Source organism: Anomaloglossus baeobatrachus, chromosome 2, assembly GCF_048569485.1.
Source record: "Anomaloglossus baeobatrachus isolate aAnoBae1 chromosome 2, aAnoBae1.hap1, whole genome shotgun sequence".
In the NCBI taxonomy this organism is placed as follows: Eukaryota; Metazoa; Chordata; class Amphibia; order Anura; family Aromobatidae; genus Anomaloglossus; species Anomaloglossus baeobatrachus.
In genome coordinates this window covers 342891460-342917261 of record NC_134354.1, presented here as the reverse complement: position 1 = coordinate 342917261, position 25802 = coordinate 342891460, and the positions used below count along the sequence as shown (strand labels likewise).

Genomic DNA, 25802 nt, shown 5'->3' with positions numbered 1-25802 from the left:
TTATTTCAACACAAAGAACAGATTGCTTTTACTGAGGGTTGAACCAGTGTTAAGTAGAGATGAGCGAACCGGTCGCGGTTCGGCTCGAGGTTGGTTCGCCGAACGGACCTCCCGTTCGAGTTCGGTTCGTCGAACGTTCGACGAACCGAACTCGAACTGCATAGGAAACAATGGCAGGCAATCACAAACACAGAAAAACACCTAGAAAACACCCTCAAAGGTGTCCAAAAGGTCACAAACAACTCACAACACATGGGAAAGTGACAAGGACATATACTCATGCGAAAACAAAAGAGCTGGACAAGGAAAAAGAGGAGGACACACAGATATATGAGTATATGCAAGGAAACATGCCATTATTGTGCAACTTGAGCCCTGCTCATTCTTGGCTTCCAATCTTGATAAATTGCCTGAGCTCGCCACGTACGTCTTGGGGATCTTGTCGTGTCCTGCAGCCAGCGTTCTCTCGGAACCTGTCTTCAGTGCTGCTGTGGGTCTGCTGGCAGATAAGCACACGTGTCTGTCCACTGACAATGTGGACATGGCTCTCAGAGGACTTTTCTTCCCCGGGGTCAGCCAGGGGACGGGAAAGGCACGCGTATTTTTGAGAGTGCTTCATGCAAAGCATCTTTTTCTTTTTCAAAAGGGGGCTCAACCGATGCCAGTCAAGTGGGGTGTGTGTGGCCCAGTGAGTGGCAACGAGGGAGACTGTGGTTGGAGTCCCCTCGCTGTGTTTCTAAAAGAACCAAGATGAACAAGTCATGGCTCTCAGAGGACTTTTCTTCCCCGGGGTCAGCCAGGGGACGGGAAAGGCACGCGTATTTTTGAGAGTGCTTCATGCAAAGCATCTTTTTCTTTTTCAAAAGGGGGCTCAACCGATGCCAGTCAAGTGGGGTGTGTGTGGCCCAGTGAGTGGCAACGAGGGAGACTGTGGTTGGAGTCCCCTCGCTGTGTTTCTAAAAGAACCAAGATGAACAAGTCATGGCTCTCAGAGGACTTTTCTTCCCCGGGGTCAGCCAGGGGACGGGAAAGGCACGCGTATTTTTGAGAGTGCTTCATGCAAAGCATCTTTTTCTTTTTCAAAAGGGGGCTCAACCGATGCCAGTCAAGTGGGGTGTGTGTGGCCCAGTGAGTGGCAACGAGGGAGACTGTGGTTGGAGTCCCCTCGCTGTGTTTCTAAAAGAACCAAGATGAACAAGTCATGGCTCTCAGAGGACTTTTCTTCCCCGGGGTCAGCCAGGGGACGGGAAAGGCACGCGTATTTTTGAGAGTGCTTCATGCAAAGCATCTTTTTCTTTTTCAAAAGGGGGCTCAACCGATGCCAGTCAAGTGGGGTGTGTGTGGCCCAGTGAGTGGCAACGAGGGAGACTGTGGTTGGAGTCCCCTCGCTGTGTTTCTAAAAGAACCAAGATGAACAAGTCATGGCTCTCAGAGGACTTTTCTTCCCCGGGGTCAGCCAGGGGACGGGAAAGGCACGCGTATTTTTGAGAGTGCTTCATGCAAAGCATCTTTTTCTTTTTCAAAAGGGGGCTCAACCGATGCCAGTCAAGTGGGGTGTGTGTGGCCCAGTGAGTGGCAACGAGGGAGACTGTGGTTGGAGTCCCCTCGCTGTGTTTCTAAAAGAACCAAGATGAACAAGTCATGGCTCTCAGAGGACTTTTCTTCCCCGGGGTCAGCCAGGGGACGGGAAAGGCACGCGTATTTTTGAGAGTGCTTCATGCAAAGCATCTTTTTCTTTTTCAAAAGGGGGCTCAACCGATGCCAGTCAAGTGGGGTGTGTGTGGCCCAGTGAGTGGCAACGAGGGAGACTGTGGTTGGAGTCCCCTCGCTGTGTTTCTAAAAGAACCAAGATGAACAAGTCATGGCTCTCAGAGGACTTTTCTTCCCCGGGGTCAGCCAGGGGACGGGAAAGGCACGCGTATTTTTGAGAGTGCTTCATGCAAAGCATCTTTTTCTTTTTCAAAAGGGGGCTCAACCGATGCCAGTCAAGTGGGGTGTGTGTGGCCCAGTGAGTGGCAACGAGGGAGACTGTGGTTGGAGTCCCCTCGCTGTGTTTCTAAAAGAACCAAGATGAACAAGTCATGGCTCTCAGAGGACTTTTCTTCCCCGGGGTCAGCCAGGGGACGGGAAAGGCACGCGTATTTTTGAGAGTGCTTCATGCAAAGCATCTTTTTCTTTTTCAAAAGGGGGCTCAAACGATGCCAGTCAAGTGGGGTGTGTGTGGCCCAGTGAGTGGCAACGAGGGAGACTGTGGTTGGAGTCCCCTCGCTGTGTTTCTAAAAGAACCAAGATGAACAAGTCATGGCTCTCAGAGGACTTTTCTTCCCCGGGGTCAGCCAGGGGACGGGAAAGGCACGCGTATTTTTGAGAGTGCTTCATGCAAAGCATCTTTTTCTTTTTCAAAAGGGGGCTCAACCGATGCCAGTCAAGTGGGGTGTGTGTGGCCCAGTGAGTGGCAACGAGGGAGACTGTGGTTGGAGTCCCCTCGCTGTGTTTCTAAAAGAACCAAGATGAACAAGTCATGGCTCTCAGAGGACTTTTCTTCCCCGGGGTCAGCCAGGGGACGGGAAAGGCACGCGTATTTTTGAGAGTGCTTCATGCAAAGCATCTTTTTCTTTTTCAAAAGGGGGCTCAACCGATGCCAGTCAAGTGGGGTGTGTGTGGCCCAGTGAGTGGCAACGAGGGAGACTGTGGTTGGAGTCCCCTCGCTGTGTTTCTAAAAGAACCAAGATGAACAAGTCATGGCTCTCAGAGGACTTTTCTTCCCCGGGGTCAGCCAGGGGACGGGAAAGGCACGCGTATTTTTGAGAGTGCTTCATGCAAAGCATCTTTTTCTTTTTCAAAAGGGGGCTCAACCGATGCCAGTCAAGTGGGGTGTGTGTGGCCCAGTGAGTGGCAACGAGGGAGACTGTGGTTGGAGTCCCCTCGCTGTGTTTCTAAAAGAACCAAGATGAACAAGTCATGGCTCTCAGAGGACTTTTCTTCCCCGGGGTCAGCCAGGGGACGGGAAAGGCACGCGTATTTTTGAGAGTGCTTCATGCAAAGCATCTTTTTCTTTTTCAAAAGGGGGCTCAACCGATGCCAGTCAAGTGGGGTGTGTGTGGCCCAGTGAGTGGCAACGAGGGAGACTGTGGTTGGAGTCCCCTCGCTGTGTTTCTAAAAGAACCAAGATGAACAAGTCATGGCTCTCAGAGGACTTTTCTTCCCCGGGGTCAGCCAGGGGACGGGAAAGGCACGCGTATTTTTGAGAGTGCTTCATGCAAAGCATCTTTTTCTTTTTCAAAAGGGGGCTCAACCGATGCCAGTCAAGTGGGGTGTGTGTGGCCCAGTGAGTGGCAACGAGGGAGACTGTGGTTGGAGTCCCCTCGCTGTGTTTCTAAAAGAACCAAGATGAACAAGTCATGGCTCTCAGAGGACTTTTCTTCCCCGGGGTCAGCCAGGGGACGGGAAAGGCACGCGTATTTTTGAGAGTGCTTCATGCAAAGCATCTTTTTCTTTTTCAAAAGGGGGCTCAACCGATGCCAGTCAAGTGGGGTGTGTGTGGCCCAGTGAGTGGCAACGAGGGAGACTGTGGTTGGAGTCCCCTCGCTGTGTTTCTAAAAGAACCAAGATGAACAAGTCATGGCTCTCAGAGGACTTTTCTTCCCCGGGGTCAGCCAGGGGACGGGAAAGGCACGCGTATTTTTGAGAGTGCTTCATGCAAAGCATCTTTTTCTTTTTCAAAAGGGGGCTCAACCGATGCCAGTCAAGTGGGGTGTGTGTGGCCCAGTGAGTGGCAACGAGGGAGACTGTGGTTGGAGTCCCCTCGCTGTGTTTCTAAAAGAACCAAGATGAACAAGTCATGGCTCTCAGAGGACTTTTCTTCCCCGGGGTCAGCCAGGGGACGGGAAAGGCACGCGTATTTTTGAGAGTGCTTCATGCAAAGCATCTTTTTCTTTTTCAAAAGGGGGCTCAACCGATGCCAGTCAAGTGGGGTGTGTGTGGCCCAGTGAGTGGCAACGAGGTAGACTGTGGTTGGAGTCCCCTCGCTGTGTTTCTAAAAGAACCAAGATGAACAAGTCATGGCTCTCAGAGGACTTTTCTTCCCCGGGGTCAGCCAGGGGACGGGAAAGGCACGCGTATTTTTGAGAGTGCTTCATGCAAAGCATCTTTTTCTTTTTCAAAAGGGGGCTCAACCGATGCCAGTCAAGTGGGGTGTGTGTGGCCCAGTGAGTGGCAACGAGGGAGACTGTGGTTGGAGTCCCCTCGCTGTGTTTCTAAAAGAACCAAGATGAACAGGTCATGGCTCTCAGAGGACTTTTCTTCCCCGGGGTCAGCCAGGGGACGGGAAAGGCACGCGTATTTTTGAGAGTGCTTCATGCAAAGCATCTTTTTCTTTTTCAAAAGGGGGCTCAACCGATGCCAGTCAAGTGGGGTGTGTGTGGCACAGTGAGTGGCAACGAGGGAGACTGTGGTTGGAGTCCCCTCGCTGTGTTTCTAAAAGAACCAAGATGAACAAGTCATAGCTCTCAGAGGACTTTTCTTCCCCGGGGTCAGCCAGGGGACGGGAAAGGCACGCGTATTTTTGAGAGTGCTTCATGCAAAGCATCTTTTTCTTTTTCAAAAGGGGGCTCAACCGATGCCAGTCAAGTGGGGTGTGTGTGGCCCAGTGAGTGGCAACGAGGGAGACTGTGGTTGGAGTCCCCTCGCTGTGTTTCTAAAAGAACCAAGATGAACAAGTCATGGCTCTCAGAGGACTTTTCTTCCCCGGGGTCAGCCAGGGGACGGGAAAGGCACGCGTATTTTTGAGAGTGCTTCATGCAAAGCATCTTTTTCTTTTTCAAAAGGGGGCTCAACCGATGCCAGTCAAGTGGGGTGTGTGTGGCCCAGTGAGTGGCAACGAGGGAGACTGTGGTTGGAGTCCCCTCGCTGTGTTTCTAAAAGAACCAAGATGAACAAGTCATGGCTCTCAGAGGACTTTTCTTCCCCGGGGTCAGCCAGGGGATGGGAAAGGCATGCGTATTTTTGAGAGTGCTTCATGCAAAGCATCTTTTTCTTTTTCAAAAGGGGGCTCAACCGATGCCAGTCAAGTGGGGTGTGTGTGGCCCAGTGAGTGGCAACGAGGGAGACTGTGGTTGGAGTCCCCTCGCTGTGTTTCTAAAAGAACCAAGATGAACAAGTCATGGCTCTCAGAGGACTTTTCTTCCCCGGGGTCAGCCAGGGGACGGGAAAGGCACGCGTATTTTTGAGAGTGCTTCATGCAAAGCATCTTTTTCTTTTTCAAAAGGGGGCTCAACCGATGCCAGTCAAGTGGGGTGTGTGTGGCCCAGTGAGTGGCAACGAGGGAGACTGTGGTTGGAGTCCCCTCGCTGTGTTTCTAAAAGAACCAAGATGAACAAGTCATGGCTCTCAGAGGACTTTTCTTCCCCGGGGTCAGCCAGGGGACGGGAAAGGCACGCGTATTTTTGAGAGTGCTTCATGCAAAGCATCTTTTTCTTTTTCAAAAGGGGGCTCAACCGATGCCAGTCAAGTGGGGTGTGTGTGGCCCAGTGAGTGGCAACGAGGGAGACTGTGGTTGGAGTCCCCTCGCTGTGTTATACATGCTTTTAGAAGGGCATGACATGGCTTGGAGGTTGACTTTCATAAAATGCAAACTGTTGGCTACCAAAATGCTGCCTTTCCAACAACTGTGGTTATAGGCAATGAGGAACATACTGATGAAGATGAGACGCAGATACCCGATTGGGATGACAACTTAAATATTCGGTCAGGGCAAGAGAAACTCGGTCTGAGGGGGAGGGGAGTGCAAACACAACAATTGATGATGAAGTTCTAGATCCCACCTACTGTCAACCCACAGTCAGACACTCGAGGAGGTCAATAGAGGCGGTGGAGGAGGATGCAACCGACGTCGAAGTAACCTGGCGCCTTCCTGGACACAGTCGGAGCACTGGTAGCACGTCTACAACTGCATCCTCAGCCACCACTCTGCCTCTGAGCATTATTCGGGGTGGATCAACAGGTCGCATGGCCTCTAAGCCTTGCCTAGCCTGGTCCTTTTTTGACATAAAAAAAGATCGGCCAAATTATGTGATCTGTAACATTTGCCATGGTTATCTTAGTAGAGGTCAAAACCTCAGCAGTTTGACAACTTCTTCCATGAATCGTCACATGAATAAATATCATATGGCCTGGTGGGAAGCTCACCGTGCTGCAATGCAGCCTAGTGGAGCCAACCATCCACCGCCTGCCCCTTCCAGGGCATCCGCGCGCTCGTCATCTTCTAGGACTGTGGGGACAGCTGTCACACCTGTTTTTCCACCCACAACTTCCACCACTGTAACCGCAACAGGCAGTTTGCTTGGTAGGTCGTCAGTTGGTTTGGAAGGGGAAACAAGTGAGTGTGTACAGCTCTCTCAGACATCGATAGCACCAACTTTGGATGAAGGCAACATCATGTCTCCGCCTGCACTTTCCTCCCAAAGCTGCATTTTTCCAGGGACACCCTACTCAACACCGTCTACACACAGCAGCCAGATCTCTGTCCCTCAGATGTGGTCAAATAAAAGGCCACTTCCTTCGACCCATGACAAAGCGAAGAGGTTGACTCTATCCCTCTGTAAGCTGTTGGCTACAGAAATGCTGCCTTTCCGCCTAGTGGACACACAGGATTTTAGAGACCTTATATCTGTCGCTGTGCCCCAGTACCAGATGCCTAGTCGCCACTACTTCGCTAAGAAAGGTGTGCCCGCGCTACACCAGCATGTCGCACACAATATCACCGCTTCCTTGAGAAACTCTGTGTGTGAACGGGTGAATTTCAGCACCGATACTTGGACCAGTAAGCATGGACAGGGACGTTACATGTCGCTGACTGGGCACTGGGTAACTATGGTGATAGATGGTGAAGGGTCTGCTGCACAAGTCTTGCCGTCCCCACGACTTGTGTGTCAATCCTCTGTCTGTCCAAGTTCCGCCACTGCTTCTGCATCCTCCACCTCATCTGGGTCCTCCACCTCCGCCCCAAGCCTGCCTGGTCAGGCCACCAGCGTTCTCACTGTGCAGAAGGAATCACGCACCCCTCATTACTATGCTGGCAGCAGAGCGCAACGGCATCAGGCGGTCTTTAGCTTGACATGTCTTGGGAATAAGAGTCACACAGCTGAGGAGTTGTGGTCAGCTCTGCGGTCCGAGTTTAATAAATGGTTGTCTCCACTCAACCTGCAGCCTGGTAAGGCCGTGTGCGACAATGCTGCAAACCTGGGTGCGGCCCTTCGCCTGGGCAAGGTGACACACGTGCCTTGTATGGCTCACGTGTTGAACCTTGTTGTCCAGCAATTTTTAACACACTATCCCGGCCTAGATGGCCTTCTGACCAGGGCACGGAAACTGTCTGCAGTGCTCACTTCCGCCGTTCAAGCGCCGCAGCTGAGCGACTTGCATCGCTCCAGAAGTCTTTCGGCCTGCCGGTTCATCGCCTGAAATGCGATGTGGCGACACGCTGGAATTCAACTCTCCACATGTTACAGCGACTGTGGCAGCACCGCAGAGCCCTGGTGCAATACGTCATGACGTATAGCCTGGGCCAACGAGATGCAGAGGTGGGGCAGATCACCCTGATGGAGTGATCTCAGATCACGGACCTATGCACCCTTCTGCACAGTTTCGACATGGCGACGAATATGTTTAGCGCTGACAATGCCATTATCAGCATGACGATTACAGTCATTTACATGCTGGAGCACACGCTAAACACTATTCGGAGTCAGGGGGTGGGACAACAGGAAGGGGAGGAACTACAGGAGGATTCATATGCGCAAGACACAACAACATCACCAAGGTCCAGACGTTCATCATCACCAACGCGGCAGGCATGGGACCATGGGGGACAGGGATCAACAAGGGCGCATGGTAGCAGGCGAGATGTTGAGGAAGGTGCAGGAGGACATGAAGATATGGAGGACGAACTGTCCATGGACATGGAAGACTCAGCTGATGAGGGGGACCTTGGTCAAATTTAAGTTGAAAGAGGTTGGGGGGAGATGACAGAGGAAGAAAGAACGGTTAGCACCTCTATGCCACAAACACAGCGTGGACTTGGTCCGCATGGCTGCGCAAGACACATGAGTGCCTTCTTGTTGCACTACATCCAACATGACCCTCGTATTGTCAAAATTAGAAGTGATGATGACTACTGGCTTGGCACACTATTAGATCCCCGGGACAAGTCCAAATTTTGTGACATAATTCCACCCATAGAAAGGGACGCACGTATGCAGGAGTATCAGCAGAAGCTGTTACTCGATCTTAGCTCGGCTTTTCCACCAAACAACCGTGCAGGTGAAGGGAGTGATTCTCCCAGTTGTAACTTGACAAACATGGGACGGCCTCGTCATCTTCAACAGTCTACCCGTACCAGTAGGACCGTATCTGGTGCTGGTAACAGCAATTTTATGGAATCTTTTCATAATTTTTTTAGACCCTCCTTTGCAAGGCCACCAGAGACATCAAGTGTGTCACATAGTCAACGGATGGAGAGGATGATACAGGAGTATCTCCAAATGAACATCGATGCAATGACTTTGCAAATGGAGCCTTGCTCCTTTTGTGCTTCAAATCTAGAAAAATGTCAAGAGCTCTCCAGTTACGCCTTGAAGATTTTGTCGTGTCCAGCTGCCAGCGTTGTCTCTGAACGTGTCTTCAGTGCTGCTGGGTGTGTGCTGACAGATAAGCGCACGCGTCTGTCCAGTGACAATGTGGACAGACTGACGTTCATCAAAATGAACAAGTCATGGATCCAGAAGGAATTTACTACCCCTGTGTCATCCTGGGGAGAGTAAATGCTTGTGGATTTGGAATGTGCTTGATGCAAATCAAAACATCCTGTTTGCAACTAGGGCACAAGTCCTGCCACTGATGGGGTGTCTGTGTGCCCAATTTGGGGAAAAAAGGTAGACTCCGCTTGGAGTAACCCTTGCTTGCTGTGTTTTTTAAAAATGATACAAGATGAACAGATCTGAAGGCAAGATGAAGGCAACATCATGTCTCCGCCTGCACTTTTCTCACAAACCTGCATTTTTCCAGGGACACCCTACTCAACACCGTCTACAGACAGCAGCCAGATCTCTGTCCCTCAGATGTGGTCAAATAAAAGGCCACTTACTGCGACCCATGACAAAGCTAAGTGGTTGACTCTATCCCTCTGTAAGCTGTTGGCTACCGAAATGCTGCCTTTACGCGTAGTGGACACACAGGATTTTACAGACCTTATGTCTGTCGCTGTGCCCCAGTACCAGATGCCCAATCACCACTGCTTCTCCAAGAAAAGCATGCCCGCGCTACACCAGCATGTCGCACACAACATCACCACTTCCTTGAGAAAATCTGTGTGCGACAGGGTGCATTTCAACACAGATACTTGGACCAGTAAGCATAGACAGGGTCATTACATGTCACTGACTGGGCACTGGCAAACTATGGTGAGAGATGGAGAAGGGTCTGCTGTACAAGTCTTGCCGTCCCCACGAGTTGTTTCAATCCTTGTTCTGTATGTAGAAGTTAATACACTGCTTCTGCCTCTTCAACCTCGTGTGGGTCCTCTACCTTGGCGCAAACCCTGTGTGGTCAGGCCACCCTTCCTTGCAACTGCGCACAAGGACTACCACACACCTCCTTACTATGCTGGCAGCAGAGCTCAATGCCATCAGGCGGTCAAAGTTTTACTTTGAAATGTATGGGAAATGTGAGTCACACCGCTATTACAGAGAATAGTAGTCAGGCAGGGTCAAAACATTAATTGAGGAACAGGAACAGAATGGGACGGCCAGGAAAGAATCAGAAAACAAGCAGAGGTGAAATGCGTATCGGCCAACAAGGTACATAAACAGCAAGCAGGAAAAGTAGTCAGGTAACAAGCACACAAAATCATAAAACTGAACTGGGGGTAAAATTAACCAGAGGTTCATAGCTATGTCTGGCAGTGGTCTGCAGACAGGATGGGCATAAAAAAGGGTGTGGTGTCTTCCCATTGGTTGTAGCTGAATGATGGTATTTCATCTGTGAGATACCCACCAGCTACATTCAGCCAGAGATTCTGCATCTGTCAAGGTAATGCAGCCCAGTGGGTGAGCATAACCTGCGTCCACCTGCGCCGCTGGCATCGACTACTCTCCCATCATCAGCACTATTCATGAAAGGAACACGTTGTCACCTGGCGACCGGAGTACAAATTGACGGAGCGGACTCCGTTGGTGACTTAACAGCCGTGTGCGGCAATGATGCAAACCTGGCTGCGGGCCATCCTCAGGGCAATGTGACACACGTGCCTTTTAGGGCTCACGTGTTGAACCGAATTCGCCAGCAATTTTTAAAACACCATCACGGCCTACATGGCCTTGTGCAGTGGGCACGCTCGCTATGTGCTCACTTCCATCGTGCGCACACAGCAGCTCAACAACTTTCATCACTCCGGAAGTCTTAGGGTCTGGCAGTTAAACGCCGTAAATGCGATGTTTCGACACGCAGGAATTGGAATCTGCACATGTTGCAGCGTGTGTGGCAGCACCGCAGAGCCCTGCTGAAATACGGTAAGACATATAGCCTGGGATAACTTGATCCAGAGGTGGTGCAGATCACGCTGCTGGAGTGGTGTCAGATCAAGGACCTATGCACCCTGCTACACAGTTTTGAAATGTCGACGAAGATGTTTAGCACTGGCAATGTCATTCTCAGCGTGACAATTCTGGTCATCTACATGATGGAGCACACTGTAATTATTATTCGGAGTCAGGTGTTGGGACAAGAGGAAGGGGAGGAAGTACAGGAGGAGTCATATGCGGAAGGGATAACAAGATCTACGAGGTCCAGATGGTCAGCGGCACCTATGCGGCAGTCATGGTGAGGGAGAGGGATTAACAAGGGCGCATAGTATCAGCAAAAAGTGTTGATGAAAGTGCAGGAGCCCATGAAGAAATGGAGGACGAACTGGCGATGGGCATGGAAGACTCAGCAGATGAGTGAGAGCTTGCTCACATTTCGGTTGTGCGAGGTTGGGGGGAGAGGGCAGAGGAAGGATGCACGATTCTCACCTCTCTGCCACCAACACACCAAGGACTTGGTCCTCCTGGATGCACAAGACACATGAGCGCCTTCTTGCTGCACTACCTACATGACCCTCGGATTGTATGAATTTGAACTAATCCTGAATACTGGGTTGCCACACTGTTAGATCCCCGGTACAAGACAAAATTTGGCGAACTAATTCCTGCCATAGAAATAGACGCACGTATACAGGAGTATCTGCAGAATGTGGTACGCAATCTTAGATCTACTTGTCCACTAAACACCAGTGCTGCACAGAGTGAATCTCAACGCTTTGTCATGGATAGGAGGAAATGGTCTTTTACTTGTCCACATCGGAGGGACCGAGGGATGGCTGCTGTGCTGAGATGGCGTTGAGTACGGTGTCCCTGCACAGTTGCACTTTTGGTCATATCCCAAAATGAGTTGAAAAAGGACAGATGCTGTTGGAAAGGGGAACAGGTGTGTTGGAAAGGGGAAAAAAGTTTTGGTCCGTGGATTTGGTGGTTAAGCAACTGTAACATTTGCTGAAGAAACAACATCTGTTACAGTGGGACTGGCAGATTTGGATAAAGTGGTATATAATCTGTGACCGCTATATAACGAAAATTAATAAGAAAAGAAAGAGAAAGGTATATATCCCCATCAGCAGTCAGTGTCCACCGTGCTCCCAGTTGGAAAAGGAGAGGTTGGCAACTTGAAGGTTTGGTGGAGGATACAGAGCTGTGTGGCTATGAAACTAATAGTAGCCTGAACCAAGTTAGACGCCATTCGGATCTGGAGACTGTGAGCCCTGTTAGCGTCACAGGGTCCACATGCCCACCCAGCCCAGGAACTCCCTGTTAACAACACAGGGGCCATTGAGTACGCTGACCGTGTGCGTAGGGGCCACACCTGTGGACAGCAGGCGCATCAGCAGCAGCAGGCCTGTTAATGCCACTGGGCTGCACAAGCAGGACTGTTAGGACAGGAGCTGGTCTTAACCGTTCTGCGTTACCAACTGTGGTGGTGGCCTGCATCCACCACCCGATCCCTGCCTACCTCTGGCCTAAAGCCGCAATGGGTTCAACACATGGAGGTGTGCTCTTTCGGAGCATAATAGAAGACTGCGCACCTCCTTGTTGGCTCCAGCCCCTTTTATAACCTGGGTCCGCCCCAAACCAGAGTGAACCACAATGCACCTCCTGGAGACAAAAGTAGAGTGACACGTCATGAGTGGCATAACTAGCGTCCTATTTGGAAACGCAACTTCAATGATGACCTCATGGCTGCCATGACCCAAACACCTCACCAGTCATCGTCTGAGCATCAATAATGCGGTGACAAGTCATAGGTGTGGGCCTCTGCAAGCCATTTGGGAGGACACCTGATGCCCTGTGGTCTATATGGGACCCCCACATCAGGGCCAGGGCCAAAGAGTTCATTACCGGACCTAGTCTCTGATGCAGGAAGTGCCTGAGCATGCTCAGTAGCATGAAATACAGTCTCTGAAAAAAGACTATCAGCTTTAGCATGGTGTCTATGCCCAAAACAGGACTTATACCCGGCACGGAATGCAAGCACCTGTGCAAAGAGGCTTTTCACACTTAGTGTGGGAGCATGCGCTGTATCCCGAAATGAAAACTTAGCGTCAGGAATGGCACAGTCAGGCTGAGCATACTCACTAGGCGAAACACTGTAATTATGCTGCAGCTGGGGTACATCGGCACACGCATGCGCACTAGCTGCCTCTCCACACTTAGACGTGGAGGGGAAATTTGTCTTGGAGATGCTGTCTATGAACAGAAGGAAAAGCTAAAGGAAGCCTGACTTTCTATCCCTCCGAATTATGAAATGCAGCAATGAATTCCATGAGTTTGCTATAACATTAGCGTAGCAAAATGTGCATGAGGGTGTGATGTAGAGGTGCTAGAAATAGCTTGTCACCAGTGGGGCACTAATGGAATACAACAGCCAGTTCTATGATGCCACAAAATGGCAGTATTTTGTGCTATCATTATAGCTTATTAAAAACAGAGCACAAGGTTGTCATGCAGAGGTGCTGCACATAGATTTGCAGTAGTGTGAATTGACAAAAGTACAATAGCCACGTTTAGGATACAACTAGGTACAGTGAGTGTTTGCTAGTATAATGGCTGAGTTTAAAAAAGTTTGAGTGTGCAATGCAGGCAGATGTCCTGCAAATAACGTTCCAATACTGTGAATTGACAAAAGTACAATAGCCACGTTTAGGATACAACTAGGTACAGTGAGTGTTTGCTAGTATAATGGCTGAGTTTAAAAAAGTTTGAGTGTGCAATGCAGGCAGACGTGCTGCAAATAACGTTCCAATACTGTGAATTGACAAAAGTACAATAGCCACGTTTAGGATACAACTAGGTACAGTGAGTGTTTGCTAGTATAATGGCTGAGTTTAAAAAAGTTTGAGTGTGCAATGCAGGCAGACGTGCTGCAAATAACGTTCCAATACTGTGAATTGACAAAAGTACAATAGCCACGTTTAGGATACAACTAGGTACAGTGAGTGTTTGCTAGTATAATGGCTGAGTTTAAAAAAGTTTGAGTGTGCAATGCAGGCAGACGTCCTGCAAATAACGTTCCAATACTGTGAATTGACAAAAGTACAATAGCCACGTTTAGGATACAACTAGGTACAGTGAGTGTTTGCTAGTATAATGGCTGAGTTTAAAAAAGTTTGAGTGTGCAATGCAGGCAGACGTGCTGCAAATAACGTTCCAATACTGTGAATTGACAAAAGTACAATAGCCACGTTTAGGATACAACTAGGTACAGTGAGTGTTTGCTAGTATAATGGCTGAGTTTAAAAAAGTTTGAGTGTGCAATGCAGGCAGACGTCCTGCAAATAACGTTCCAATACTGTGAATTGACAAAAGTACAATAGCCACGTTTAGGATACAACTAGGTACAGTGAGTGTTTGCTAGTATAATGGCTGAGTTTAAAAAAGTTTGAGTGTGCAAGGCAGGCAGATGTCCTGCAAATAACGTTCCAATACTGTGAATTGACAAAAGTACAATAGCCACGTTTACGATACAACTAGGTACAGTGAGTGTTTGCTAGTATAATGGCTGAGTTTAAAAAAGTTTGAGTGTGCAATGCAGGCAGACGTGCTGCAAATAACGTTCCAATACTGTGAATTGACAAAAGTACAATAGCCACGTTTAGGATACAACTAGGTACAGTGAGTGTTTGCTAGTATAATGGCTGAGTTTAAAAAAGTTTGAGTGTGCAATGCAGGCAGACGTGCTGCAAATAACGTTCCAATACTGTGAATTGACAAAAGTACAATAGCCACGTTTAGGATACAACTAGGTACAGTGAGTGTTTGCTAGTATAATGGCTGAGTTTAAAAAAGTTTGAGTGTGCAATGCAGGCAGACGTCCTGCAAATAACGTTCCAATACTGTGAATTGACAAAAGTACAATAGCCACGTTTAGGATACAACTAGGTACAGTGAGTGTTTGCTAGTATAATGGCTGAGTTTAAAAAAGTTTGAGTGTGCAAGGCAGGCAGATGTCCTGCAAATAACGTTCCAATACTGTGAATTGACAAAAGTACAATAGCCACGTTTACGATACAACTAGGTACAGTGAGTGTTTGCTAGTATAATGGCTGAGTTTAAAAAAGTTTGAGTGTGCAATGCAGGCAGACGTGCTGCAAATAACGTTCCAATACTGTGAATTGACAAAAGTACAATAGCCACGTTTAGGATACAACTAGGTACAGTGAGTGTTTGCTAGTATAATGGCTGAGTTTAAAAAAGTTTGAGTGTGCAATGCAGGCAGACGTGCTGCAAATAACGTTCCAATACTGTGAATTGACAAAAGTACAATAGCCACGTTTAGGATACAACTAGGTACAGTGAGTGTTTGCTAGTATAATGGCTGAGTTTAAAAAAGTTTGAGTGTGCAAGGCAGGCAGATGTCCTGCAAATAACGTTCCAATACTGTGAATTGACAAAAGTACAATAGCCACGTTTAGGATACAACTAGGTACAGTGAGTGTTTGCTAGTATAATGGCTGAGTTTAAAAAAGTTTGAGTGTGCAATGCAGGCAGACGTGCTGCTAATAACGTTCCAATACTGTGAATTGACAAAAGTACAATAGCCACGTTTAGGATACAACTAGGTACAGTGAGTGTTTGCTAGTATAATGGCTGAGTTTAAAAAAGTTTGAGTGTGCAATGCAGGCAGACGTCCTGCAAATAACGTTCCAATACTGTGAATTGACAAAAGTACAATAGCCACGTTTAGGATACAACTAGGTACACTGAGTGTTTGCTAGTAAAATTGATTAGTTTAAAAAAGTTGTAGTGTGCAATGCAGGCAGACGTGCTCTGCAAATGTCTTTGCACTAGTGGGACTATAGCAAAGTCCAATAGCCACGTATAGGATGCCACTAGGTACACTGAGTGTTTGCTAGTAAAATTGCTTAGTTTAAAAAAGTTGTAGTGTGCAATGCAGGCAGACGTGCTCTGCAAATGTCTTTGCACTAGTGGGACTATAGCAAAGTCCAATAGCCACGTATAGGATGCCACTAGGTACACTGAGTGTTTGCTAGTAAAATTGCTTAGTTTAAAAAACTTGGAGTGTGCAATGCAGGCAGATGTGCTCTGCTAATGTCTTTGCACTAGTGGGACTATAGCAAAGTCCAATAGCCACGTATAGGATGCCACTAGGTACACTGAGTGTTTGCTAGTATAATGGCTTCGTTATAATTAGTTGGAGTGTGCAACACAGGCAGATGCGCTCTGCAAATGTCTTGGCACTAGTGGGACTATAGCAAAGTCCAATAGCCACGTATAGGATGCCACTAGGTACACTGAGTGTTTGCTAGTAAAATTGCTTAGTTTAAAAAAGTTGTAGTGTGCAATGCAGGCAGACGTGCTCTGCAAATGTCTTTGCACTAGTGGGACTATAGCAAAGTCCAATAGCCACGTATAGGATGCCACTAGGTACACTGAGTGTTTGCTAGTAAAATTGCTTAGTTTAAAAAAGTTGTAGTGTGCAATGCAGGCAGACGTGCTCTGCAAATGTCTTTGCACTAGTGGGACTATAGCAAAGTCCAATAGCCACGTATAGGATGCCACTAGGTACACTGAGTGTTTGCTAGTAAAATTGCTTAGTTTAAAAAAGTTGTAGTGTGCAATGCAGGCAGACGTGCTCTGCAAATGTCTTTGCACTAGTGGGACTATAGCAAAGTCCAATAGCCACGTATAGGATGCCACTAGGTACACTGAGTGTTTGCTAGTAAAATTGCTTAGTTTAAAAAAGTTGTAGTGTGCAATGCAGGCAGACGTGCTCTGCAAATGTCTTTGCACTAGTGGGACTATAGCAAAGTCCAATAGCCACGTATAGGATGCCACTAGGTACACTGAGTGTTTGCTAGTAAAATTGCTTAGTTTAAAAAACTTGGAGTGTGCAATGCAGGCAGATGTGCTCTGCTAATGTCTTTGCACTAGTGGGACTATAGCAAAGTCCAATAGCCACGTTTAGGATGCCACTAGGTACACTGAGTGTTTGCTAGTATAATGGCTTACTTAGAATGAGTTGGAGTGTGCAGAGGACAAGAGGGTACAGTGGCAGGATTGTGGTGCTCTGGGTAGAGGAATGGAAGCCTGCCTTTCTATTCCCTCCTAATGGTGAAATGCAGGGAGGAAATCCCTGACCTGGGCTACACAGACGCTGTTGCTGTTTGCAGGACCTGTCACTTATGGCTCTCTGACCCTGCCGCTTTGAGCCCTTAAAAGGACTGCTAGAATGTGCTCTCCCTAAGCTGTCTAACGCTGTGTATGCAGCGCATACAGCTGTATCGGCTATAGGACTCAGGAGGACGGAGCTGCGACACTGATGTCTGACACCAAAGACGCAGAAGGCAGATAATGGCGTTCGTGAAGAAAATGTCCGGTTTTATAATGCAGGGACATGTGACATGCAGATCCTATCACACATGCCGTTGCTTCTCTGGCTCAAAGTCCACTTAGGTGTGTGTGTGTCTGTGATTGGCTGACATGCTGGCCCGCCCCACAAGACGCGCGCGCTTAGGGAAGGAAGACAAGAAAAAAAAAAAAAAAATGGCGATCGCCATTATAGAAACAGCAGTGATCTGAAGGCGCTGTTCACGCACACTATACACTGAAATGTGATAATAGTTTGATTCACAGAGTGACTTACACTATTACAGCAGAAACCAAGCTAGGATTTAGCTGTTTTTTGGCTGCTAGAACCGTTCTCGAACGTTTCTAGAACTATCGAGCTTTTGCAAAAAGCTCGAGTTCTAGTTCGATCTAGAACATGCCCCAAAATCACTCGAGCCGCGAACTGGAGAACCACGAACCACGAACCGCGCTCAACTCTAGTGTTAAGCAGATGTGATGACTACTACACTATGACAATGACTGGCTAACACGGTACAAAGATATATTTTACTTGTACTACACTATGAAACCTTCTGGAAAGTTACTGTGTATTGGCAAGCAGAGCAGAATTGTAACTGATGGGGCCTTTTTATTGCTGAAGAAAAGTGTTTTTGGTAATGAAACATTTACAATTTTTATTACATATTTTACCAGTTTTATTCCTACAAAGGGATATTGCTTAAATTGAAGTTTACACTGAATGTGTTACTTTTTTCTACACAGTTTAATCGTTTGCTTTTGTATTTATGGGAACTATAAATTTTGAAACAAACAGGATTTTTATAATATGGGATTATGTTTTCTGCTAAAATGTTCAATAAAAAAGAAACGCAAAATCGTAGTTCTCCTTGTGATAGAAGCCAAAATGTATTGTCATTTGGCAACGAAACCAAGAATTTCATACTTTACAGGTTGAGAGGAAATTACTTCAACACCGAAAACAGATTGGTTTCACTGGGTATTGAACCCAGAACGCTCTGCATATGAAGCAGACTTGATGACCACCACACTTTAAAACCTGTGATTCCTGAAAAGTAATGGCAATTAGAGACGAAATTTGACTGCCAGGAAAAAAAAAAAATTCGTAGTTCTGTTGGTTATGGAAGCTAAAACATCCCGTCATTCGGCAACAAAGCCAAGAACTTCATGTATTGCAGTTGGATAGGGTATTATTTCAACACCAAGAAGAGACTGGTTTTACTGGGGATTGAACCCAGGACCTTCTGCGTGTTAAGCAGACGTGATGACCACTTCACTATGAATCTTAATGAAAAGTTACTGTGTATTGGCTAGCAGAGCAGAATTGTGACTGACGGGGCCTTTTTATTGCTGAAGGAAAGTATTTTTGGTAATGAAACATTTACAATTTTTATTACATATTTTACCAGTTTTATTCCTACAAAGGGATATTGCTTAAATTGAAGTTTACATTGAATGTGTTACTTTTTTCTACACAGTTTAATCGTTTGCTTTTGTATTTATGGGAACTATAAATTTTGAAACAAACAGGATTGTTATAATATGGGATTATGTTTTTTGCTAAAATGTTCAATAAAAAAGAAACCCAAAATCGTAGTTCTCCTTCTGATAGAAGCCAAAATGTATTGTCATTTGGCAACGAAACCAAGAATTTCATACTTTACAGGTTGATAGGAAATTACTTCAACACCGAAAACAGATTGGTTTCACTGGGTATTGAACCCAGAACGTTCTGCATATGAAGCAGACTTGATGACCACCACACTTTAAAAACTGTGATTCCTGCAAAGTAATGGCAATTAGAGACGAAATTTGACTGCCAGGAAAAAAAAAAGTTCGTAGCTCCATTGGTTATGGAAGCTAAAACATCCCGTCATTCGGCAACAAAGCCAAGAACTTCATGTATTGCAGTTGGATAGGGTATTATTTCAACACCAAGAAGAGACTGTTTTCACTGGGGATCGAACCCAGGACCTTCTGCGTGTTAAGCAGACGTGATAACCACTACACTATGAAACCTGTGAAAACCTGCAAAGCAATGGCAATTGGAGACGAGTTTTGACCGCCAGGAAAAAAAAAAAAAATTCAAAGTTCTGTTGGTGATGGAAGACAAAACATCCTGTTATTCGGCAACAAAGCCAAGAAATTCATATATTGTAGTTGGATAGGGAATTATTTCAACACCAAGAAGAGATTGGTTTCACTGGGGATTGAACCCAGGACCTTCTGCGTGTTAAGCAGACGTGATGACCACTACACTATGAAACCTGATGAAAAGTTACTGTGTATTGGCTAGCAGAGCAGAATTGTGACTGACGGGGCCTTTTTATTGCTGAAGGAAAGTATTTTTGGTAATGAAACATTTACAATTTTTATTACATATTTTACCAGTTTTATTCCTACAAAGGGATATTGCTTAAATTGAAGTTTACATTGAATGTGTTACTTTTTTCTACACAGTTTAGTCGTTTGCTTTTGTATTTATGGGAACTATATATTTTTAAACAAACAGGATTTTTATAATATGGGATTATGTTTTCTGCTAAAATGGACAATAAAAAAGAAACCCAAAATAGTAGTTCTCTTTGTGATGGAAGCCAAAATGTATTGTCATTTGGCAACGAAACCAAGAATTTTATATATTACAGGTTGATAGCAAATTACTTCAACAGCGAAAACAGATTGGTTTCACTGGGGATTGAACCCAGGACCTTCTGCGTGTGAAGCAGACGTGATGACCACTACACTATGAAACCTGTGAAATCCTGCAAAGCAATGGCAATTGAAAACGAGTTTTGAGAGCCAGGGGAAAAAAATTATTAGTTCTGTTGGTGATGGAAGCCAAAACATCCAATCATTCGGCAACAAAGCCAAGAACTTCTTATATTGTAGTTTGATAGGGTATTATTTCAACACCAATAACAGATTGCTTTTACTGGGGATTGAACCAGTGTTAAGCAGACGTGATGACTACTACACTATGAAAGCTTCTGTAAAGTTACTGTGTATTGGCAAGCAGAGCAGAATTGTAACTGATGGGGCCTTTTTATTGCTGAAGAAAAGTGTTTTTGGTAATGAAACATTTACAATTTTTATTACATATTTTACCAGTTTTATTCCTACAAAGGGATATTGCTTAAATTGAAGTTTACATTGAATGTGTTACTTTTTTCTGCACAGTTTAAACGTTTGCTTTTGTATTTATGGGAACTATAAATTTTGAAACAAACAGGATTGTTATAATATGGGATTATGTTTTCTGCTAAAATGTTCAATAAAAAAGAAACCCAAAATCGTAGTTCTCCTTGTGATAGAAGCCAAAATGTATTGTCATTTGGCAACGAAACCAAGAATTTCATACTTTACAGGTTAATAGGAAATTACTTCAACACCGAAAACAGATTGGTTTCACTGGGTATTGAACCCAGAACGTTCTGCATATGAAGCAGACTTGATGACCACCACACTTTAAAACCTGTGATTCCTGCAAACTAATGGCAATTAGAGATGAAATTTGACTGCCAGGAAAAAAAAAAAATTCGTAGTTCTGTTGGTTATGGAAGCTAAAACATCCCGTCATTCGGCAACAAAGCCAAGAACTTCATGTATTGCAGTTGGATAGGGTATTATTTCAACACCAAGAACAGACTGGTTTTACTGGGGATTAAACCCAGGACCTTCTGCCTGTTAAGCAGACGTGATGACCACTACACTATGAAACCTGTGAAATCCTGATGATAGCAAATAACTTCAACAGCGAAAACAGATTGGTTTCACTGGGGATTGAACCCAGGACCTTCTGCGTGTGAAGCAGACGTGATGACCACTACACTATGAAACCTGTGAAAGCCTGCAAAGCAATGGCAATTGAAAACGAGTTTTGACCGCCAGGGGAAAAAAATTATTAGTTCTGTTGGTGATGGAAGCCAAAACATCCCATCATTCGGCAACAAAGCCAAGAACTTCATATATTGTAGTTTGATAGGGTATTATTTCAACACCAAGAACAGATTGCTTTTACTGGGGATTGAACCAGTGTTAAGCAGACGTGATGACTACTACACTATGAAACCTTCTGGAAAGTTACTGTGTTGGCAAGCAGAGCAGAATTGTAACGGATGGGGCTTTTTTATTGCTGAAGAAAAGTGTTTTTGGTAATGAAACATTTACAATTTTTATTACATATTTTACCACTTTTATTCCTACAAAGGGATATTGCTTAAATTGAAGTTTACATTGAATGTGTTACTTTTTTCTACACAGTTTAATCGTTTGCTTTTGTATTTATGGGAACTATAAATTTTGAAACAAACAGGATTGTTATAATCTGGGATTATGTTTTCTGCTAAATTGTTCAATAAAAAAGAAACCCAAAATCGTAGTTCTCCTTGTGATAGAAGCCAAAATGTATTGTCATTTGGCAACGAAACCAAGAATTTCATACTTTACAGGTTAATAGGAAATTACTTCAACACCGAAAACAGATTGGTTTCACTGGGTATTGAACCCAGAACGTTCTGCATATGAAGCAGACTTGATGACCACCACACTTTAAAACCGGTGATTCCTGCAAAGTAATGGCAATTAGAGACGAAATTTGACTGCCAGGAAAAAAAAAAAATTCGTAGTTCTGTTGGTTATGGAAGCTAAAACATCCCGTCATTCGGCAACAAAGCCAAGAACTTCATGTATTGCAGTTGGATAGGGTATTATTTCAACACCAAGAACAGACTTGTTTTACTGGGGATTAAACCCAGGACCTTCTGCGTGTTAAGTAGACGTGATGACCTTCTACGTGTTAAGCAGACATGATGACCACTACACTATGAATACTGATGAAAAGTTACTGTGTATTGGCTAGCAGAGCAGAATTGTGACTGACAGGGCCTTTTTATTGCTGAAGGAAAGTATTTTTGGTAATGAAACATTTACAATTTTTATTACATATTTTACCAGTTTTATTCCTACAAAGGGATATTGCTTAAATTGAAGTTTACATTGAATGTGTTACTTTTTTCTACACAGTTTAGTTGTTTGCTTTTGTATTTATGGGAACTATATATTTTTAAACAAACAGGATTTTTATAATATGGGATTATGTTTTCTGCTAAAATGGACAATAAAAAAGAAACCCAAAATAGTAGTTCTCTTTGTGATGGAAGCCAAAATGTATTGTCATTTGGCAACGAAACCAAGAATTTTATATATTACAGGTTGATAGCAAATTACTTCAACAGCGAAAACAGACTGGTTTTACTGGGGATTAAACCCAGGACCTTCTGCGTGTTAAGCAGACGTGATGACCACTACACTATGAAACCTGTGAAATCCTGTTGATAGCAAATTACTTCAACAGCAAAAACGGATTGGTTTCACTGGGGATTGAACCCAGGACTTTCTGCGCGTGAAGCAGACGTGATGACCACTACACTATGAAACCTGTGAAATCCTGTAAAGCAATGGCAATTGAAAATGAGTTTTGACAGCCAGGGGAAAAAAATTATTAGTTCTGTTGGTGATGGAAGCCAAAACATCCCATCATTCGGCAACAAAGCCAAGAACTTCATATATAGTAGTTTGATAGGGTATTATTTCAACACCAAGAACAGATTGCTTTTACTGGGGATTGAACCAGTGTTAAGCAGACGTGATGACTACTACACTATGAAACCTTCTGGAAAGTTACTGTGTATTGGCAAGCAGAGCAGAATTGTAACTGATAGGGCCTTTTTATTGCTGAAGAAAAGTGTTTTTGGTAATGAAACATTTACAATTTTTATTACATATTTTACCAGTTTTATTCCTACAAAGGGATATTGCTTAAATTGAAGATTACATTGAATGTGTTACTTTTTTCTACACAGTTTAATCGTTTGCTTTTGTATTTATGGGAACTATAAATTTTGAAACAAACAGGATTGTTATAATATGGGATTATGTTTTCTGCTAAAATGTTCAATAAAAAAGAAACCCAAAATCGTAGTTCTCCTTGTGATAGAAGCCAAAATGTATTGTCATTTGGCAACGAAACCAAGAATTTCATACTTTACAGGTTGATAGGAAATTACTTCAACACCGAAAACAGATTGGTTTCATTGGGTATTGAACCCAGAACGTTCTGCATATGAAGCAGACTTGATGACCACCACACTTTAAAACCTGTGATTCCTGCAAAGTAATGGCAATTAGAGACGAAATTTGACTGCCAGGAAAAAAAAAAAATTCGTAGTTCTGTTGGTTATGGAAGCTAAAACATCCCGTCATTCGGCAACAAAGCCAAGAACTTCATGTATTGCAGTTGGATAGGGTATTATTTCAACACCAAGAACAGACTGGTTTTTACTGGGGATTAAACGCAGGACCTTCTGCGTGTTAAGCAGACGTGATGACCACTACACTATGAAACCTGTGAAAACCTGTTGATAGCAAATTACTTCAACAGCGAAAACGGATTGGTTTCACTGGGGATTGAACCCAGGACCTTCTGCGTGTGAAGCAGACGTGATGACCACTACACTATGAAACCTGTGAAATCCTGCAAAGCAATGGCAATTGAAAACGAGTTTTGACCGCCAGGGGAAAAAAATTATTAGTTCTGTTGCTGATGGAAGCCAAAACATCCAATCATTCGGCAACAAAGCCAAGAACTTCATATATTGTAGTTTGATAGGGTATTATTTCAACACCAAGAACAGATTGCTTTTACTGGGGATTGAACCAGTGTTAAGCAGACGTGATTACTACTACACTATGAAACCTTCTGGAAAGTTACTGTGTATTGGCAAGCAGAGCAGAATTGTAACTGATGGGGCCTTTTTATTGCTGAAGAAAAGTGTTTTTGGTAATGAAACATTTACAATTTTTATTACATATTTTACCAGTTTTATTCCTACTAAGGGATATTGCTTAAATTGAAGTTTACATTGAATGTGTTACTTTTTTCTACACAGTTTAATCGTTTGCTTTTGTATTTATGGGAACTATAAATTTTGAAACAAACAGGATTGTTATAATATGGGATTATGTTTTCTGCTAAGATGTTCAATAAAAAAGAAACCCAAAATCGTAGTTCTCCTTGTGATAGAAGCCAAAATGTATTGTCATTTGGCAACAAAACCAAGAATTTCATACTTTACAGGTTAATAGGAAATTACTTCAACACCGAAAACAGATTGGTTTCACTGGGTATTGAACCCAGAACGTTCTGCATATGAAGCAGACTTGATGACCACCACACTTTAAAACCTGTGATTCCTGCAAAGTAATGGCAAATAGAGACGAAATTTGACTGCCAGGAAAAAAAAAAAATTCGTAGTTCTGTTGGTTATGGAAGCTAAAACATCCCGTCATTCGGCAACAAAGCCAAGAACTTCATGTATTGCAGTCGGATAGGGTATTATTTCAACACCAAGAACAGACTGGTTTTACTGGGGATTAAACCCAGGACCTTCTGCGTATTAAGCAGACGTGATGACCTTCTACGTGTTAAGCAGACATGATGACCAAAACACTATGAATCCTGATGAAAAGTTACTGTGTATTGGCTAGCAGAGCAGAATTGTGACTGACAGGGCCTTTTTATTGCTGAAGGAAAGTATTTTTGGTAATGAAACATTTACAATTTTTATTACATATTTTACCAGTTTTATTCCTACAAAGGGATATTGCTTAAATTGAAGTTTACATTGAATGTGTTACTTTTTTCTACACAGTTTAGTCGTTTGCTTTTGTATTTATGGGAACTATATATTTTTAAACAAACAGGATTTTTATAATATGGGATTATGTTTTCTGCTAAAATGGACAATAAAAAAGAAACCCAAAATAGTAGTTCTCTTTGTGATGGAAGCCAAAATGTATTGTCATTTGGCAACGAAACCAAGAATTTTATATATTACAGGTTGATAGCAAATTACTTCAACAGCGAAAACAGATTGGTTTCACTGGGGATTGAACCCAGGACCTTCTACGTGTGAAGCAGACGTGATGACCACTACACTATGAAACCTGTGAAATCCTGCAAAGCAATGGCAATTGAAAACGAGTTTTGACCGCCAGGGGAAAAAAATTATTAGTTCTGTTGGTGATGGAAGCCAAAACATCCCATCATTCGGTAACAAAGCCAAGAACTTCATATATTGTAGTTTGATAGGGTATTATTTCAACACCGAGAACAGATTGCTTTTACTGGGGATTGAACCAGTGTTAAGCAGACGTGATGACTACTACACTATGAAACCTTCTGGAAAGTTACTATGTATTGGCAAGCAGAGCAGAATTGTAACTGACGGGGCCTTTTTATTGCTGAAGAAAAGTGTTTTTGGTAATGAAACATTTCCAATTTTTATTACATATTTTACCAGTTTTATTCCTACAAAGGGATATTGCTTAAATTGAAGTTTACATTGAATGTGTTACTTTTTTCTACACAGTTTAATCGTTTGCTTTTGTATTTATGGGAACTATAAATTTTGAAACAAACAGGATTGTTATAATATGGGATTATGTTTTCTGCTAAAATGTTCAATAAAAAAGATTGAACCCAGGACCTTCTGCGTTTGAAGCAGACGTGATGACCACTACACTATGAAACCTGTGAAATCCTGCAAAGCAATGGCAATTGAAAACGAGTTTTGACAGCCAGGGGAAAAAAATTATTAGTTCTGTTGGTGATGGAAGCCAAAACATCCCATCATTCGGCAACAAAGCCAAGAACTTCATATATTGTAGTTTGATAGGGTATTATTTCAACACCAAGAACAGATTGCTTTTACTGGGGATTGAACCAGTGTTAAGCAGACGTGATGACTACTACACTATGAAACCTTC

At 44.3% G+C, this 25802-nt stretch overlaps 4 non-coding genes across 4 annotated transcripts; all 4 read right to left on the bottom strand.

Annotated features, from left to right (window-relative positions):
* Nucleotides 1–19168: 19168 nt before the first annotated feature.
* On the bottom strand, nt 19169–19241 carry TRNAV-AAC (transfer RNA valine (anticodon AAC)). The gene has a single exon. It is a non-coding gene; the product is annotated as a tRNA-Val (tRNA).
* Nucleotides 19242–19656: 415 nt separating this feature from the next.
* TRNAV-CAC (transfer RNA valine (anticodon CAC)) lies at nt 19657–19729 on the bottom strand. The gene has a single exon. It is a non-coding gene; the product is annotated as a tRNA-Val (tRNA).
* A 1012-nt stretch (nt 19730–20741) lies between these two features.
* Nucleotides 20742–20814, bottom strand: TRNAV-CAC (transfer RNA valine (anticodon CAC)). Its single transcript has one exon. It is a non-coding gene; the product is annotated as a tRNA-Val (tRNA).
* Nucleotides 20815–23426: 2612 nt separating this feature from the next.
* TRNAV-CAC (transfer RNA valine (anticodon CAC)) lies at nt 23427–23499 on the bottom strand. The gene has a single exon. It is a non-coding gene; the product is annotated as a tRNA-Val (tRNA).
* Between the last annotated feature and the right edge of the window lie 2303 nt (nt 23500–25802).